The following is a 19099-nucleotide window of genomic DNA, read 5'->3' as shown; positions in this document are numbered from 1 at the left end:
AAGGTCAGAGGCATTCAGTAAACCTGAAGTGAAGCATCGGAATCTATAACTAGTGTCACAGGAATTGTTCAAAACATAGACAGTAAGAAGAGTCAGTCGGTATTGTGCCTTTTGTATTTAATTCCGATGCAATTTCTGTGTTTCATCGTTAATAAGAAAGTCCAAGGGATACAGTAAACCTGAAGTGAAGCATCGGAATGTATAACTAGTGTCTCAATAATGGTTCAAACATAGTCAGTAAGAAGAGTCAGTCTTCTTGTCCTTAGGTCGGCATTGTGCCTTTTGTATATAATTCCGATGCAATTTCTGTGTTTCATCGTCAATAAGAAGGTCCAAGGGATACAGTAAACGTAGAGTGAAGCATCGGAATCTATAACTAGTGTCACAGGAATGGTTCAAAACATAGATATTAAGAAGAGTCTTCTTGTACTTAAGTCGGCATTGTACCTTTTCTATTTAATTCCGAGGCAATTTCTGTGTGTCTTCGTCAATAAGAAGGTCAGAGGGATACAGTAACCCCGAAGTGAAGCATCGGAATCTGTAAGTAGTGTCACAGGAATGCTTCAAAACATAGTCAGTAAGAAGAGTCAGTCTTCTTGTCCTTAAGTCGGCATTGTGCCTTTTGTATTTAATTCCGATGCAATTTCTGTGTTTCATCGTCAATAAGAAGGTCCAAGGGATACAGTAAACCTGGAGTGAAGCATCGGAATCTATAACTAGTGTCACAGGAATGTTTCAAAGCATAGACAGTAAGAAGATACTGTCTTCTTGTACTTAATTCGGCATTGTGCCTTTTGTATTTAATTCCGATGCAATTTCTGTGTTTCATCGTCAATAAGAAGGTCCAAGGTATACAGTAAACCTGGAGTGAAGCATCGGAATCTATAACTAGTGTCACAGGAATGTTTCAAAGCATAGACAGTAAGAAGATACTGTCTTCTTGAACTTAAGTCGGCATTGTGCCTTTTGTATTTAATTCCGATGCAATTTCTGTGTTTCATCGTCAATAAGACGGTCAGAGGGATACAGTAAACCTGAAGTGAAGCATTGGAATCTATAACTAGTGTCACAGGAATGGTTCAAAACATAGACAGTAAGAAGAGTCAGTCTTCTTGTACTTGAGTCGGCATTGTGCCTTTTGTATTTAATTCCGATGCAATTTCTGTGTTTCATCGTCAATAAGAATGTAAAAGGGATACTGTAAACCTGGAGTGAAGCATCGGAATCTATAACTAGTGTCAATGGAATGGTTCAAAACATAGACAGTAGGAAGAGTCAGTCTTCTTGTACTTAATTCGGCATTGTGCCTTTTGTATTTAATTCCCATGCAATTTCTGTGTTTCATCGTCAATACGAAGGTCCAAGGGATAATGTAAACCTGAAGTGAAGCATCGGAATATATAACTAGCGTCACAGAAATGGTTCAAACCATAGACAGTAGGAAGAGTCAGTCTTCTTGTACTTAATACGTCATTGTGCCTTTTCTATTTAATTCCGATGCAATTTCTGTGTTTCATCGTCAATAAGAAGGTCAGAGGGATACAGTAAACCTGAAGTGAAGCATTGGAATCTATAACTAGTGTCACAGGAATCGTTCAAAACATAGACAGTAGAAGAGTCAGTCTTCTTGTACTTGAGTCGGCATTGTGCCTTTAGTATTAAATTCCGATGCAATTTCTGTGTTTTATCGTCAATAAGAAGGTCCAAGGGATTCAGTAAACCTGAAGTCAAGCATCGGAATCTATAACTAGTGTCACAGGAATTGTTCAAAACATAGTCAGTAAGAAGAGTCAGTCTTCTTGTCCTTAAGTCGGCATTGTGCCTTTTGTATTTAATTCCGGCGCAATTTCTGTGTTTCATCGTCAATAAGAGAGTCAGAGGGATACAGTAAACCTGAAGTGAGCATCGGAATCTATAACTAGTGTCACAGGAATGGTTCAAAACGTAGACAGTAAGAAGAGTCAGTCTTATTGTACTTAATTCGGCATTGTGCCTTTTCTATTTAATTCCGATGCAATGTCTGTGTTTCAACATCAATAAGAAGTTCAGAGGGATAATGTAAACCTCAAGTGAAGCATCGGAATCTATAACTAGTGTCACATGAATGGTTCAAACATAGACAGTAAGAAGAGTCAGTTTTCTTGTACTTAAGTCAGCATTGTGCCTTTTGTATTTAATTCCGATGCAATTTCTATGTTTCATCGTCAATAAGAATGTCAGAGGGATACAGCAAACCTGAAGTGAAGCATCGGAATCTATAACTTGTGTCACAGGAATGGTTCAAAACATAGACAGTAAGAAGATTCAGTTTTCTTGTACTTACGTCGGCAATGTGCCGTTTGTATTTAATTCCGATGCAAAATCAATGTTTCATCGTCAATAAGAAGGTCTGAGGCATACAGTAAACCTGAAGTGAAGCATCGGAATCTATAACTAGTGTCACAGGAATTGTTCAAAACATAGACAGTAAGAAGGGTCAGTCGATATTCTGCCTTTTGTATTTAATTCCGATGCAATTTCTGTGTTTTATCGTGAAGAAGGTCAGAGGGATACAGTAAACCTGAAGTGAAGCATCGGAATCTATAACTAGTGTCACGGGAATGGTTCAAAACATAGTCAGTAGGAAGAGTCAGTCTTCTTGTACTTAGGCCGGCATTTTGCCTTTTGTATTTAATTCCGATGCAATTTCAGTGTTTCATCGTCAATAAGAATGTAAAAGGGATACAGTAAACCTGGAGTGAAGCATCGGAATCTATAACTAGTGTCATAGGAATGGTTCAAAACATAGACAGTAAGAGGAGTCAGTCTTATTGTACTTAATTCTGCATTGTGCCTTTTGTATTTCATTCCGATGCAATTTCTGTGTTTCATCGTGAATAAGGTCAGAGGGATACAGTATACCTGAAGTGAAGCATCGGAATCTATAACTAGTGTCACAGGAATGGTTCAAAACATAGACAGTAGGAAGAGTCAGTCTTCTTGTACTTAGGCCGGCATTTTGCCTTTTGTATTTTATTCCGATGCAATTCCAGTGTTTCTTCGTCAATAAGAATGTAAAAGGGATACAGTAAACCTGGAGTGAAGCATCGGAATCTATAACTAGTGTCATAGGAATGGTTCAAAACATAGACAGTAAGAGGAGTCAGTCTTCTTGTACTTAAGTCGGCATTGTGCCTTTTTTATTTAATTCCGATGCAATTTCTGTGTTTCATCGTCAATAAGAAGGTCAGAGGGATACCGTAAACCTGAAGTGAAGCATCGGAATGTATAACTAGTGGCCCAGGAATGGTTCAAACATAGTCAGTAAGAAGAGTCAGTCTTCTTCTACTTAAGTCGGCATTGTGCCTTTTCTCTTTAATTCCGATGCAATTACTGTGTTCATCGTTAATAAAAAGGTCGAAGGGACACACTAAACCTAGAGTGTAGCATCGGAATCTATAACTAGTGTCACAGACACTAGACAATAAGAAGAGTCAGTCTTCTTGTACTTAAGTCGGCATAGTGCCTTTTCTATTTAATTCCGAGGCAATTTCTGTGTGTCTTCGTCAATAAGAAGGTCAGAGGGATACAGTAAACCTGAAGTGAAGCATCGGAATCTATAACTAGTGTTACAGGAATGGTTCAAAACATAGTCAGTAAGAAGAGTCAGTCTTCTTGTCCTTAAGTCGGCATTGAGCCTTTTGTATTTAATTCCGGTGCAATTTCTGTGTTTCATCGTCAATAAGAAAGTCAGAGGGATACAGTAAACCTGAAGTCAGAATCGGAATCTATAACTAGTGTCACAGGAATGGTTCAAAACATAGTCAGTAAGAAGAGTCAGTTTTCTTGTACTTAAGTCGGCATTGTGCCATTTTGTATTTAATTCCGATGCAATTTCTGTGTTTCATCGTCAATAAGAAGGTCCAAGGATACAGTAAACCTGAAGTCAAGCATCGGAATCTATAACTAGTGTCACAGGTATGGTTCAAAACATAGATAGTAAGAAGAGTCAGTCTTCTTGTACTTAATTCGGCATTGTGCCTTTTCTGTTTAATTCCGATGCAATTTCTGTGTTTCATCGTCAATAAGAATGTCAGAGGGATACAGCAAACCTGAAGTCAAGCATCGGAATCTGTAATCAGTGTCACAAGAATGGTTCAAATCATAGACAGTAAGAAGAGTCAGTCTTCTTGTACTTAATTCGGCATTGTGCCTTTTCTATTTAATTCCGATGCAATTTCTGTGTTTCATCGTCAATAAGAAGGTCAGAGGGATAATGTAAACCTCAAGTGAAACGTCGGAATCTATAACTAGTGTCACATGAATGGTTCAAAACATGGACAGTAAGAAGAGTCAGTTTTCTTGTACTTAAGTCAGCATTGTGCCTTTTGTATTTAATTCCGATGCAATTTCTGTGTTTCATCGTCAATAAGAGAGTCAGAGGGATACAGTAAACCTGAAGTGAGCATCGGAATCTATAACTAGTGTCACAGGAATGGTTCAAAACGTAGACAGTAAGAAGAGTCAGTCTTATTGTACTTAATTCGGCATTGTGCCTTTTCTATTTAATTCCGATGCAATGTCTGTGTTTCAACATCAATAAGAAGTTCAGAGGGATAATGTAAACCTCAAGTGAAGCATCGGAATCTATAACTAGTGTCACATGAATGGTTCAAACATAGACAGTAAGAAGAGTCAGTTTTCTTGTACTTAAGTCAGCATTGTGCCTTTTGTATTTAATTCCGATGCAATTTCTATGTTTCATCGTCAATAAGAATGTCAGAGGGATACAGCAAACCTGAAGTGAAGCATCGGAATCTATAACTTGTGTCACAGGAATGGTTCAAAACATAGACAGTAAGAAGATTCAGTTTTCTTGTACTTACGTCGGCAATGTGCCGTTTGTATTTAATTCCGATGCAAAATCAATGTTTCATCGTCAATAAGAAGGTCTGAGGCATACAGTAAACCTGAAGTGAAGCATCGGAATCTATAACTAGTGTCACAGGAATTGTTCAAAACATAGACAGTAAGAAGGGTCAGTCGATATTCTGCCTTTTGTATTTAATTCCGATGCAATTTCTGTGTTTTATCGTGAAGAAGGTCAGAGGGATACAGTAAACCTGAAGTGAAGCATCGGAATCTATAACTAGTGTCACGGGAATGGTTCAAAACATAGTCAGTAGGAAGAGTCAGTCTTCTTGTACTTAGGCCGGCATTTTGCCTTTTGTATTTAATTCCGATGCAATTTCAGTGTTTCATCGTCAATAAGAATGTAAAAGGGATACAGTAAACCTGGAGTGAAGCATCGGAATCTATAACTAGTGTCATAGGAATGGTTCAAAACATAGACAGTAAGAGGAGTCAGTCTTATTGTACTTAATTCTGCATTGTGCCTTTTGTATTTCATTCCGATGCAATTTCTGTGTTTCATCGTGAATAAGGTCAGAGGGATACAGTATACCTGAAGTGAAGCATCGGAATCTATAACTAGTGTCACAGGAATGGTTCAAAACATAGACAGTAGGAAGAGTCAGTCTTCTTGTACTTAGGCCGGCATTTTGCCTTTTGTATTTTATTCCGATGCAATTCCAGTGTTTCTTCGTCAATAAGAATGTAAAAGGGATACAGTAAACCTGGAGTGAAGCATCGGAATCTATAACTAGTGTCATAGGAATGGTTCAAAACATAGACAGTAAGAGGAGTCAGTCTTCTTGTACTTAAGTCGGCATTGTGCCTTTTTTATTTAATTCCGATGCAATTTCTGTGTTTCATCGTCAATAAGAAGGTCAGAGGGATACCGTAAACCTGAAGTGAAGCATCGGAATGTATAACTAGTGGCCCAGGAATGGTTCAAACATAGTCAGTAAGAAGAGTCAGTCTTCTTCTACTTAAGTCGGCATTGTGCCTTTTCTCTTTAATTCCGATGCAATTACTGTGTTCATCGTTAATAAAAAGGTCGAAGGGACACACTAAACCTAGAGTGTTGCATCGGAATCTATAACTAGTGTCACAGACACTAGACAATAAGAAGAGTCAGTCTTCTTGTACTTAAGTCGGCATAGTGCCTTTTCTATTTAATTCCGAGGCAATTTCTGTGTGTCTTCGTCAATAAGAAGGTCAGAGGGATACAGTAAACCTGAAGTGAAGCATCGGAATCTATAACTAGTGTTACAGGAATGGTTCAAAACATAGTCAGTAAGAAGAGTCAGTCTTCTTGTCCTTAAGTCGGCATTGAGCCTTTTGTATTTAATTCCGGTGCAATTTCTGTGTTTCATCGTCAATAAGAAAGTCAGAGGGATACAGTAAACCTGAAGTCAGAATCGGAATCTATAACTAGTGTCACAGGAATGGTTCAAAACATAGTCAGTAAGAAGAGTCAGTTTTCTTGTACTTAAGTCGGCATTGTGCCATTTTGTATTTAATTCCGATGCAATTTCTGTGTTTCATCGTCAATAAGAAGGTCCAAGGATACAGTAAACCTGAAGTCAAGCATCGGAATCTATAACTAGTGTCACAGGTATGGTTCAAAACATAGATAGTAAGAAGAGTCAGTCTTCTTGTACTTAATTCGGCATTGTGCCTTTTCTGTTTAATTCCGATGCAATTTCTGTGTTTCATCGTCAATAAGAATGTCAGAGGGATACAGCAAACCTGAAGTCAAGCATCGGAATCTGTAATCAGTGTCACAAGAATGGTTCAAATCATAGACAGTAAGAAGAGTCAGTCTTCTTGTACTTAATTCGGCATTGTGCCTTTTCTATTTAATTCCGATGCAATTTCTGTGTTTCATCGTCAATAAGAAGGTCAGAGGGATAATGTAAACCTCAAGTGAAACGTCGGAATCTATAACTAGTGTCACATGAATGGTTCAAAACATGGACAGTAAGAAGAGTCAGTTTTCTTGTACTTAAGTCAGCATTGTGCCTTTTGTATTTAATTCCGATGCAATTTCTATGTTTCATCGTCAATAAGAATGTACGAGGGATACAGTCAACATGAAGTGAAGCATCGGAATCTGTAACTTGTGTCACATGAATGGTTCAAAAGATAGACAGTAAGAAGAGTCAGTTTTCTGGTACTTAAGTCGGCATTGTGCCTTTTGTAATTAATTCCGATGCAAATTCTGTGTTTCATCGTCAATAAGAAGGTCAGAGGCATACAGTAAACCTGAAGTGAAGCATAGGAATCTATAATTAGTGTCACAGGAATTGTTCAAAACATAGACAGTAAGGAGAGTCAGTCGGAATTGTGCCTTTTGTATTTAATTCCGATGCAATTTCTGTGTTTCATCGTGAATAAGGTCAGAGGGATACAGTAAACCTGAAGTGAAGCATCGGAATCTATAGTTAGTGTCAATGGAATGGTTCAAAACATAGACAGTAAGAAGAGTCAGTCTTCTTGTCCTTAAGTCGGCATTATGCCTTTCGTATTTAATTCCGATGCAATTTCAGTGTTTCATCGTCAATAAGAAGGTCCAAGGGATACAGTAAACCTGGAGTGAAGCATTGGAATCTATAACAAGTGTCAATGGAATGGTTCAAAACATAGACATTAAGAAGAGTCTGTTATCTTGTACTTAAGTCGGCATTCTGCCTTTTGTGTTTAATTCCGATGCAATTTCTGTGTTTCATCGTCAATAAGAAGGTCAGAGGGATACAGTAACCCTGAAGTGAAGCATCGGAAACTATAACTAGTGTCACAGAAATGGTTCAAACATAGTCAGTAAGAAGAGTCAGTCTTCTTGTACTTCAGTGGGAATTGTGCATTTTGTGTTTAATTCCGATGCAATTTCTGTGTTTCATCGTCAATAAGAAGGTCAGAGGGATACAGTAAACATGAAGTGAAGCATCGGAATCGATAACTGGTGTCACAGGAATGATTCAAAACATAGTCAGTAAGAACAGTCAGTCTTCTTGTCCTTAAGTCAGCATTGTGCCTTTTGTATTTAATTCCGGTGCAACTTCTTTGTTTCATCGTCAATACGAAAGTCAGAGGGATACAGTAATCCTGAAGTGAAGCATCAGAATCTATGACTTGTGTCACAGGAATGGTTCAAAACATAGAGAGTAAGAAGAGTCAGTTTTCTTGTACTTAAGTCGGCATTGTGACATTTGTATTTAATTCCGATGCAAATTCTGTGTTCCATCGTCAATAAGAAGGTCAGAGACATACAGTAAACCTGAAGTGAAGCATCGGAATCTATAACTAGTGTCACAGGAATTGTTCAAAACATAGACAGTAAGAAGAGTCAGTCAATATTGTGCCTTTTGTATTTAATTCCGATGCAATTTCTGTGTTTCATCGAGAATAAGGTCAGAGGGATACAGTAAACCTGAAGTGAAGCATCGGAATCTATAACTAGTGTCACAGGAATAGTTTAAAACATAGACAGTAAGAAGAGTCAGTCGGTATATGTGCCTTTTGTATTTAATTCCGATGCAATTTCTGTGTTTCATTGTGAATAAGGTGTGAGGCATACAGTAAACCTGAAGTGAAGCATCGGAATCTATAACTAGTGTCACAGGAATGGTTCAAAACATAGACAGTAGGAAGAGTCAGTTTTCTTGTACTTAATTCGGCATTGTGCCTTTTCTATTTAATTCCGATGCAATTTCTGTGTTTCATCGTCAATAAGAAGGTCAGAGGGATACAGTAAACCTGAAGTGAAGCATTGGAATCTATAACTAGTGTCAAAGGAATGGTTCAAAGCATAGACAGTAAGAAGAGTCAGTCTTCTTGTACTTGAGTCGGCATTGTGCCTTTTGTATTAAATTCCGATGCAATTTCTGTGTTTCATCGTCAATAAGAAGGTCCAAGGGATTCAGTAAACCTGAAGTCAAGCATCGGAATCTATAACAGGTGTCAGAGGAATGGTTCAAAACATAGTGAGTAAGAAGAGTCAGTTTTCTTGTACTTAAGTCGGCATTGTGCCTTTTGTATTTAATTCCGATGGAAATGCTGTGTTTCATCGTCAATAAGAAGGTCAGAGGCATACAGTAAATGTGAAGTGAAGCATCGGAATCTATAACTAGTGTCACAGGAATTGTTCCAAACATAGACAGTAAGAAGAATCAGCCTTCTTGTACTTAAGTCGGTATTGTGCCTTTTGAAATTAATTCCGATGCAATTTCTGTGTTTCATAGTGAATAAGGTCAGAGGGATACAGTAAACCTGAAGTGAAGCATCGGAATCTATAACTAGTGTCACAGGAATGGTTCAAACATAGACAGTAGGAAGAGGCAGTCTTCTTGTACTTAAGTCGGCATTGTGCCTTTTCTATTTAATTCCGATGCAATGTCTGTGTTTCATCGTCAATATGAAGTTCAGAGGGATAATGTAAACCTCATGTGAAGCATCGGAATCTATAACTAGTGTCACATGAATGGTTCAAACATAGATAGTAAGAAGAGTCAGTTTTCCTGTACTTAAGTCAGCATTGTGCCTTTTGTATTTAATTCCGATGCAATTTCTATGTTTCATCGTCAATAAGAATGTCAGAGGGATACAGCAAACCTGAAGTGAAGCATCGGAATCTATAACTTGTGTCACAGGAATGGTTCAAACATAGACTGTAAGAAGAGTCAGTTTTCTTGTACTTAAGTCGGCATTGTGCCTTTTGTATTTAATTCCGATGCAAATTCAATGTTTCATCGTCAATAAGAAGGTCAGAGGCATACAGTAAACCTGAAGTGAAGCATCGGAATCTATAACTAGTGTCACAGGAATTGTTCAAAACATAGACAGTAAGAAGGGTCAGTCGGTAATGTGCCTTTTGTATTTAATTCCGATGCAATTTCTGTGTTTCATCGTGAATAAGGTCAGAGGGATACTGTAAACCTGAAGTGAAGCATCGGAATCTATAACTAGTGTCACTGGAATGGTTCAAAACATAGTCAGTAAGAAGAGTCTGTCTTTTTGTACTTAAGTCGGCATTATGCTTTTCGTATTTGATTCCGATGTAATTTCTGTGTTTCATCGTCAATAAGAAGTTCAAAATGATACAGTAAACCTGAAGTGAAGCATCGGAATCAATAGCTAGTGTCACAGGAATGGTTCAAAACATAGACAGTAAGAAGAGTCAGCCTTCTTGTACTTAAGTCGGTATTGTGCCTTTTGTATTTCATTCCGATGCAATTTCTGTGTTTCATCGTGAATAAGGTCAGAGGGATACAGTAAACCTGCAGTGAAGCATCGGAATCTATAACTAGTGTCACAGGAATGGTTCAAAACATAGACAGTAGGAAGAGTCAGTCTTCTTGTACTTAAGTCGGCATTGTGCCTTTTCATTTAAATCCGATGCAATTTCTGTGTTTCATCGTCAATAAGAAGGTCAGAGGGATACAGTAAACATGATGTGAAGCATCGGAATCTATAACTAGTGTCTCAGGAATGGTTCAAAACATAGTTAGTAAGAAGAGTCAGTCTTCTTCTACTTAAGTCGGGATTGTGCCTTTTCTATTTAATTCCGATGCAATTACTGTGTTCATCGTCAATAAGAAGGTCCAAGGGATACTCTAAACCTAAAGTGAAGCATCGGAATCTATAACTAGTGTCACAGGAATGGTTCAAATATAGACATTAAGAAGAGTCTGTCTTCTTGTACTTAAGTCGCCATTGTGACTTTTCTATTTAATTCCGAGGCAATTTCAGTGTGTCTTCGTCAATAAGAAGGTCAGAGGGATACAGTAAACCTGAAGTGAAGCATCGGAATCTATAACTAGTGTCACAGGAATGCTTAAAAACATAGTCAGTAAGAAGAGTCAGTCTTCTTGAACTTAAGTCGGCATTGTGCCTTTTGTATTTAATTCCGATGCAATTTCTGTGTTTCATCGTCAATATGAAGGTCCAAGGCATACAGTAAACCTGACGTGAAGCATCGGAATCTATAAATAGTGTTACAGGCATGGTTCAAACATAGTCAGTAGGTAGACTCGGTCTTCATGTACTTAAATCGGCATTGTGCCTTTTGTATTTAATTCCGGGTCAATTTCTGTGTTTCATCGTCAATAAGAAGGTCAGAGAGATACAGTAAACCTGAAGTGAAGCATCGGAATCTATAACTAGTGTCACAGGAATGGTTCAAAACATAGACAGTAAGAAGATACATTCTTCTTGTACTTAAGTCAGCATTGTGCCTTTTCTATTTAATTCCGATGCAATTTCTGTGTGTCATCGTCAATAAGAAGGTCCAAAGCATACAGTAAACCTGAAGTGAAGCATCGGAATCTGTAACTAGTGTCACAGGAATGGTTCAAAACATAGACAGTAAGAAGAGTCAGTCTTCTTGTACTTAAGTCGGCATTCTGAATTTTGTATTTAATTCCGATGCAATTTCTGTGTTTCGTCGTCAATAAGAAGGTCAGACGGATATAGTAACCCTGAACTGAAGCATCGGAATCTATAACTAGTGTCACAGAAATGGTTCTAAACATAGTCAGTAAGAAGAGTCAGTCTTCATGTCTTTAAGTCGGCCTTGTACCTTTTGTATTTAATTCCGATGCAATTTCTGTGTTTCATCGTCAATAAGAAGGTCCAAGGGATACAGTAAACCTGACGTGAAGGATCGGAATCTATAACTAGTGTCACAGGAATGGTTCAAATCATAGACAGTAAGAAGAGTCAGTCTTCTTGTACTTAAGTCGGCATTGTGCCTTTTCTATTTAATTCCGATGCAATTTCTGTGTTTCATCGTCAATAAGAAGGTCCAAGGGATACAGTAAACCTGGAGTGAAGCATCGGAATCTGTAACAAGTGTCACAGGAATGGTTTAAACATAGACAGTAAGAAGATACAGTCATCTTGTACTAAAATCGGCATTGTGCATTTTTTGTATTTAATTCCGATGCAAATTCTGTGTTTCATCGTCAATAAGAAGGTCAGAGGGATACAGTGAACCTGAAGTGAAGCATCGGAATCTATAACTAGTGTCACAGGAATGGTTCAAAACATAGTCAGTTAGAAGAGTCAGTCTGTTTAACCGTAAGTCGGCATTGTGCCTTTTGTATTTAATTCCGATGCAATTTCTGTGTTTCATCGTCAATAAGAAGGTCCAAGAGATACAGTAAACCTGGAGTGTAGCATCGGAATCTATAACTAGTATCACAGGAATGGTTCAAAACATAGACAGTAAGAAGAGTCAGTCTTCATGTGCCTATGTCGGCATTGTGCCTTTAGTATTTAATTCCGATGCAATTTCTGTGTTTCATCGTCAATAAGAAGGTCCAAGGGATACAGTAAACCTGGAGTGAAGCATCGGAATCTATAACTAGTGTCACAGGAATGGTTCCAAACACAGACAGTACTTAAGTCGGCATTGTGCCTTTTGCATTTAATTCAGATGCAATTTCTGTGTTTCAACGTCAATAAGAAGGTCCAAGGGATACAGTAAACCTGAAGTGAAGCATCGGAATCTATAAGTAGTGTCACAGGAATGGTTCAAAACATAGTCAGTAAGAAGAGTCAGTCTTCATGTACTTTAGTCGGCAGTGTGCCTTTTGTATTTAATTCCGATGCAATTTCTGTGTTTCATCGTCAATAAGAAGGTCCAAGGGATACAGTAAACCTGAAGTGAAGCATCGGAATCTATAACTAGTGTCACAGGAATGGTTCAAACATAGTCAGTAAGAAGAGTCAATCTTCTTGTACTTAAGTCGGCATTGTGCCTTTACTATTTAATTCCGATGCAATTTCTGTGTTTCATCGACAATAAGAAGGTCAGAGGGATACAGTAAACCAGAAGTGAAGCATCGGAATCTATAACTAGTGTCACAGGAATGGTTCAAAACATAGTCAGTAAGAAGAGTCAGTCTCTTGTACATAAGTGGGCATTGTGCCTTTTGTATTTAATTCCGATGCAATTACTGTGTTTCATCGTCAATAAGAAGGTCCAAGGGATACAGTAAAACTGTAGTCAAGCATCGAAATCTATAACTAGTGGCACAGGAATGGTTCAAAACATAGACGGTAAGAAGAGTGAGTCTTCTTTTACTTAAGTCGGCATTGTGACTTTTCTATTTAATTCCGATGCAATTTCTGTGTTTCGTCGTCAATAAGAAGGTCAGAGGGATACAGTAAACCTGGAGTGAAGCATCGGAATCGATAACTAGTGTCACAGGAATGGTTCAAAACATATTCAGTAAGAAGAGTCAGTCTTCTTGTACTTAAGTCGGCATTGTGCTATGTGTATTTAATTCCGATGCAATTTCTGTGTTTCATCGTCAATAAGAAGGTCAGAGGGATACAGAAAACCTGAAGTGAAGCATCGGAATCTATAACTAGTGTCACAGGAATGGTTCAAAACATATTCAGTAAGAAGAGTCAGTCTTCTTGTACTTAAGTCGGCATTGTGCTTTGTGTATTTAATTCCGATGCAATTTCTGTTTTATATCGTCAATAAGAGGGTCCAAGGAATACAGTAAACCAGAAGTGATGCATCGGACTCTTATACTAGTGTCACAGGAATAGTTTAAAACATAGACAGTAGGAATAGTCAGTCTTCTTGTACTTAAGTCGGCATTGTGCCTTTTGTATTTAATGCCGATGCAATTTGTGTGTTTCATCGTCAATAAGAAGGTCCAAGGCATACTGTAACCTAAAGTGAAGCATCGGAATATATAACTAGTGTCACAGGAATTGTTCAAAATATAGACAGTAAGAAGAGTCAGTCTTCTTGTACTTAAGTCGGTATAGTTCCTTTTGTATTTAATTGCGATGCAATTTCTGTGTTTCATCGTCAATAAGGTCAGAGGGATACAATAAACCTGAAATGCAGCATCGGAATCTATAACTAGTGTCACAGGTATCGTTCATAACATAGACAGTAGGAAGAGTCAGTCTACTTGTACTTAAGTCGGCATTGTGCCTTTTGTATTTAATTCCGATGCAAATTCTGTGTTTCATCGTCTGTATGAATGTCCAATGGATACAGTAAACCTAAAGTGAAGCATCGGAATCCAAAACTAGTGTCACAGGAATGGTTCAAATCATATACAGCAGGAAGAGTCAGTCTTCTTGTACTTAAGTCGGCATTGTGCCTTGTGTATTTAATTCTGTTGCAATTTCTGTTTTTCATCGTCAATAGGAAGGTCCAAGGGATACAGTAAACCTAAAGTGAAGCATAGGAATCTATAACTAGTGTCACAGGAATGGTTCAAAACATAGACAGTAAGAAGAGTCAGTCTTCTTGTACTTAAGTCGGCATTGTGCCTTTTCTATTTAATTCCGATGCAATTTCTGTGTTTCATCGTCAATAAGAAGGTCCAAATGATACAGTAAACCTGAAGTAAAGCATCGGAATCTATAACTAGTGTCACAAGAATGGTTCAAATCATAGCCTGTATGAAGAGTCAGTCCTCTTGTCCGTAGGTCGGCATTGTGCCATTTGTATTTAATTCCGTTGCAATTTCTGTGTTTCATCGTCAATGAGAATGTCCAAGGGATACAGTAAACCTCGAGTGTAGCACCGGAATCTATAACTAGTGTCACAGGGAATGGTTCAAAACATAGACAGTAAGAAGATTCTGTCTTCATGTAGTTAAGTCGGCATTGTGCCTTTTGTATTTAAATCCGATGCAATTTCTGGGTTTCATCGTCAGTAAGAAGGTCTAAGAGATACAGTAAACCTGAACTGAAGCATCGGAATCTATAACCAGTGTCACAAAAATGGTTCCAAACATAGTCAGTAAGAAGAGTCAGTCTTCTTGTACTTAAGTCGGCATTGTGCCTTTTCTACTTAATTCCGATGCAATTTCTGTGTTTCATCGTCAATAAGAAGGTCCAAGGGATACAATAAACCTGGAGTGAAGCAACGGAATCTATAACTAGTGTCAATGGAATGGTTAAAAACATTGACAGTAAGAAGAGTCAGTCTTCTTGTACTTAAGTCGGCATTGTGCCTTTTCTACTTAATTCCGATGCAATTTCTGAGTTTCATCGTCAATAAGAAGGTCAGAGGGATGCAGTAGACCTAAAGTGAAGCATCGGTATCAATAACTATTGTCACAGGAATGGTTCAAAACATAGTCAGTAAGAAGAGTCAGTCTTCTTGTCCTTAAGTCGGCATAGTGCCTTTTGTATTTAATTCCGATGCAATTTCAGTGTTTCATCGTCAATGAGAAAGTCCAAGGGATATAGTAAACCTGGAGTGAAGCATCGGAATCTATAACTAGTGTCACAGGAATGGTTCAAATCATAGACAGTAAGAAGAGTCAGTCTTCTTGCACTTAAGTCGGCATTGTGCCTTTTGTATTTAATTCCGATACAATTTCTGTGTTTCATCGTCAATAAGAATGTCCAAGGGATACAGTAAACCTGAAGTGAAGCATCGGAATCTATAACTAGTGTCACAGGAGTGGTTCAAATCTTTATTAATAAGAACAGTCGGTCTTCATGTACTTAAGTCGGCATTGTGCCTTTTGTATTCAATTCCCATGCAATTTCAGTGTTACATCGTCAATATGAAGGTACAAGGGATACAGTAAACCTGAAGTGAAGCATCGGAATCTATAGCTAGTGTCCCAGGAATGGTTCAAAACAAAGACAGTAGGAAGAGTCAGTAATTCCGTTGCAATTTCTGTGTTTCATCGTCAATAAGAAGTACAGAGGGATACAGTAAACCTGAAGTGAAGCATCGGAATCTATAACTAGTGTCACAGGATTAATTCAAAACATAGTCAGTAAGAAGAGTCAGTCTTCTTGTCCTTAAGTCGGCATTGTGCCTTTTGTATTTAATTCCGACCCAATTTCTGTGTTTCATCGTCAATAAGAAGGTCCAGGGGATACAGTAAACCTGGAGTGTAGCACCGGAATCTATAACTAGTGTCACAGGGAGTGGTTCAAAACATAGACAGTAAGAAGAGTCGGTCTTCATGTACTTAAGTCGGCATTGTCCCTTTTGTATTTAATTCCGATGCAATTTCTATGTTTCATCGTCAATAAGGTCAGAGGGATACAATAAACCTGAAGTGAAGCATCGGAATCTATAACTAGTGTCACAGGTATCGTTCATAACATAGACAGTAGGAATAGTCAGTCTTCTTGTACTTAAGTCGGCATTGTGCCTTTTGTATTTAATTCCGATGCAATTTCTGTGTCTCATCGTCAATAAGAAGGTCCAAATGATACAGTAAACCTGAAGTGAAGCATCGGAATCTATAACTGGTGTCACAGGAATGGTTCAAATCATAGTCTGTAAGAAGAGTCAGTCTTCTTGTACTTAATTCGGCATTGTGCCTTTTGTATTTAATTCCGATGCAATTTCTGAGTTTCATCGTCAATAAGAAGGTCAGAGGGATGCAGTAAACCTAAAGTGAAGCATCGGTATCAATAACTATTGTAACAGGAATGGTCCAAAACATAGTTAGTAAGAAGAGTCAGTCTTCTTGTCCTTAAGTCGGCATTGTGCCTTTTGTGTTTAATTCCGATGCAATTTCTGTGTTTCATCGTCAATGAAAAGGTCCAAGGGATATAGTAAACTTGGAGTGAAGCATCGGAATCTATAACTAGTGTCACAGGAATGGTTCTAATCATAGACTGTAAGAAGAGTCAGTCTTCTTGCACTTAAGTCGGCATTGTGCCTTTTGTATTTAATTCCGATACAATATCTGTGTTTCATCGTCAATAAGAAGGTACAAGGGAAAAAGTAAACCTGAAGTGAAGCATCGGAATCTACAACTAGTGTCACAGGAATGGTTCAAAACATAGACAGTGGGAAGAGTCAGTGTTCTTGTACTTAAGTCGACATTGTGAAATTTGTATTTAATTCCGATGTTATTTCTGTGTTTCATCGTCCATAAAAAGGTCCAAGGGATACAGTAAACCTGAAGTGAAGCATCGGAATCTACAACTAGTTTCACAGGAATGGTTCAAAACATAGACAGTAAGAAGAGTCAGTCTTCCTGTACTTAGGTCGGCATTGTGCCTTTTCCATGTAATTCCGATGCAATTTCTGTGTTTCGTCGTCAATAAGAAGGTCAGAGGGTTACAGTAAACCTGAAGTGAAGCAACGGAATCTATAACTAGTGTCACAGGAATGGTTCAAAACATAGTCAGTAAGAAGAGTCAGTCATCTTGTCCTTAAGTCGGCATTGTGCCGTTTGTATTTAATTCCGTCCCAATTTCTGAGTTTCATCGTCAATAAGAGGGGCCAGGGGATACAGTAAAACTAAAGTGATGCATTAGAATCTATAACTAGTGTCACAGGAATGGTTCAAAACATAGACAGTAAGAAGAGTCAGTCTTCTTGTACTTAAGTCGGCATTGTGCCTTTTGTATTTAATTCCGTTGCAATTTCTGTGTTTCATCGTCAATAAGAAGGTCCAAGGGATACAAAAAACCTGGAGTGAATAATCGGAATCTATAACTAGTGTCAATGGAATGGTTCAAAAATAGACAGTAAAAAGAGTCAGTCTTCTTGTACTTAATTCGGCATTGTGCCTTTTGTATTTAATTCCGATGCAATTTCTGAGTTTCATCGTATATAAGAAGGTCAGAGGGATGCAGTAAACCTAAAGTGAAGCATCGGTATCAATAACTATTGTCACAGGAATGGTTCAAAACATAGTCAGTAAGAAGAGTCAGTCTTCTTGTCCTTAAGTCGGCATTGTGCCTTTTGTGTTTAATTCCGATGCAATTTCTGTGTTTCATCGTCAATGAAAAGGTCCAAGGGATATAGTAAACCTGGAGTGAAGCATCGGAATCTATAACTAGTGTCACAGGAATGGTTCAAATCATAGACAGTAAGAAGAGTCAATCTTCTTGCACTTAAGTCGGCATTGTGCCTTTTGTATTTAATTCCGATACAATTTCTGTGTTTCATCGTCAATGAGAATGTCCAAGGGATACAGTAAACCTGAAGTGAAGCATCGGAATCTATAACTAGTGTCACAGGAGTGGTTCAAATCTTTGTAAATAAGAAGAGTCGGTCTTCATGTACCTAAGTCGGCATTGTGCCTTTTGTATTTAATTCCGATGCAATTTCTGTGTTACATCGTCAATAAGAAGGTACAAGGGAAACAGTAAACCTGAAGTGAAGCATCGGAATCTACAACTAGTGTCACAGGAATGGTTCAAAACATAGACAGTAGGAAGAGTCAGTGTTCTTGTACTTAAGTCGACATTGTGAATTTTGTGTTTAATTCCGATGCAATTTCTGTGTTTCATCGTCCATAAAAAGGTCCAAGGGATACAGTAACCCTGAAGTGAAGCATCGGAATCTACAACTAGTTTCACAGGAATGGCTCAAAACATACACAGTAAGAAGAGTCAGTCTTCCTGTACTTAAGTCGGCATTGTGCCTTTTCTATTTAATTCCGATGCAATTTCTGTGTTTCATCGTCAATAAGAAGGTCAGAGGGATACAGTAAACCTGAAGTGAAGCATCGGAATCTATAACTAAGGTCACAGGAATGGTTCAAACATAGTCAGTAAGAAGAGTCAGTCTTCTTGTCCTTAAGTCGGCATTGTGCCTTTTGTATTCAATTCCGTCCCAATTTCTGTGTTTCATCGTCAATAAGAAGGTCCAGGGGATACAGTAAACCTGGAGTGAAGCAACGTAATCTATAACCAGTGTCACAGTAATGGTTCAAAACATAGACTGTAAGCAACGTCAGTCTTCTTGTACATAAGTCGGCATTGTGCCTTTTGTATTTAATTCCGATGCAATTTCTGTGATTCATCGTCAATAAGAAGGTCAAAGGGATACAGTAAACCTGAAGTGAAGCATCGGACTCCATAACTAGTGTCACAGAAATGGTTCAAAACGTAGACAGTAGGAAGAGTCAGTCTTCTTGTACTTAAGTCGGCATTGTGCCTTTTGTATTTAATTCCGATGCAATTTCTGTGTTTCATCGTCAATAAGAAGGTCCAAATGATACAGTAAACCTGAAGTGAAGCATCGGAATCTATAACTGGTGTCACAGGAATGGTTCAAATCATAGTCTGTAAGAAGAGTCAGTCTTCTTGTACTTAATTCGGCATTGTGCCTTTTGTATTTAATTCCGATGCAATTTCTGAGTTTCATCGTCAATAAGAAGGTCAGAGGGATGCAGTAAACCTAAAGTGAAGCATCGGTATCAATAACTATTGTAACAGGAATGGTCCAAAACATAGTTAGTAAGAA

This window comes from Schistocerca serialis, chromosome 3 (assembly GCF_023864345.2).
Source record: "Schistocerca serialis cubense isolate TAMUIC-IGC-003099 chromosome 3, iqSchSeri2.2, whole genome shotgun sequence".
In the NCBI taxonomy this organism is placed as follows: domain Eukaryota; kingdom Metazoa; phylum Arthropoda; class Insecta; order Orthoptera; family Acrididae; genus Schistocerca; species Schistocerca serialis.
Note: the sequence above shows the minus strand (reverse complement) of the source record.